This window comes from Monopterus albus, unplaced genomic scaffold (genome assembly GCF_001952655.1).
Source record: "Monopterus albus unplaced genomic scaffold, M_albus_1.0 scaffold50.1, whole genome shotgun sequence".
In the NCBI taxonomy this organism is placed as follows: domain Eukaryota; kingdom Metazoa; phylum Chordata; class Actinopteri; order Synbranchiformes; family Synbranchidae; genus Monopterus; species Monopterus albus.
Window position 1 is genome coordinate 1,593,723 of NW_018127930.1, and position 1,410 is coordinate 1,595,132.

Below are 1,410 nucleotides of genomic sequence, written 5' to 3' on the forward strand. Positions count from 1 at the left end.
GGCTAAACATGTCATCACTGGTCACATTGGGTAGGGGTCCAGAGAAAACTACGGAGTCCGACATTGTTTTAGCAAAGTTACACACCGAATCAACATTAATTTTAGTGACCTCCGACTGGCGAAGTCTGGAGTCATTAGCGCCGACGTGAATAACAACATGTGGTGATAAATGTCTATAGTTACATATCAGTGCTGTGTATTTACTTGTTTACTAATGTATTTCTGTTCTCTTGTTGCTGTATAATGCTCTTCAGACCAGCCTGCCCCACTAAAAACACCTGTTTTATTAATAAAGTTTCTTTTAGACTAAAAGAATTGGTGTTGAAAATGATCACAATGTAATTTTAGTAGCATGGAACTACATTTCACAGAGTGCTCCTTGGACTTTATGTATTGGTTTTTGTTCTGATATGCAGTGTAAATTGTGGGACCTTGTAAACACAGGTGTGTGCCTTTCTAAACTATGTCCAATCAGTTCAGTTTGCCACATTGTACACCAGCTAGGTTCTAGACACGTCTCAAGGAAAATTAAAGCAGCCAAGCTGCACTTGACCACAGTGTGGAGCTACAGCAAAGACTCTGAATGCTTTTGTTTTTGAAATGTTTCAGTTTTTGCATTTTAATACCCGTGCAAAAATTTCTGAAAACATGTTTTCACTTTGGCATTATGGATTATTGAGTGCTGACTGCTGGGCAAAAATGGTAATTTTATACATTTGAAGTTGATTCCACAACAAAGTGTAAAATGAACACTTACTGAAGCAAATGTATGTTGTATTTGTTGACTTTTGTTTTCATGCCTGTCTGTAGTAACAGTTAAATTGGTTGCAAATAAACAACAACATTGCTAAAAATGTTTTAATTTTTTATGTTGTTAGCACAGAAAATTTATGCTTACACATCAGTACAACTTTGGCATATAAAATATATTTAATTAATACAGTAGGGCTATACTGAGGAGAAACAAAGATTGTTAAACACAGATATCTAATAGAATTTTTAAAAGTTGGTCCATTAACTAAAGGGTTGGTGTATGAATATGAACATCATTTATGTATTTATGCATCTCCACAATAATTCCACAATAATCTCACATTGAATTGTAAATGTAAAATGTTGCCTTTGGAACAAAGGCAAGTATAAATATCTGTAATTAACATTTTTTTGATTTACTTTGAGTACAGGTAAGTATTTAAAAATGTATTAGGCCTACTACATTTTTTGTCTGTAGAAAGGATCCAAGTAATGTTCATGTTGCGTATCAATATTTCAGTAACTTTTAATCAAGTTTAATCTTGACAATGTTAAAACCAAAGGAGCTTTGGAAATTATCAAAGGACAAATGTGAGGCAAATGATGTCTGCCTTTTTGGAGGATATGGCAAGGACGAGAAGCCAAGGGACTCTGTGG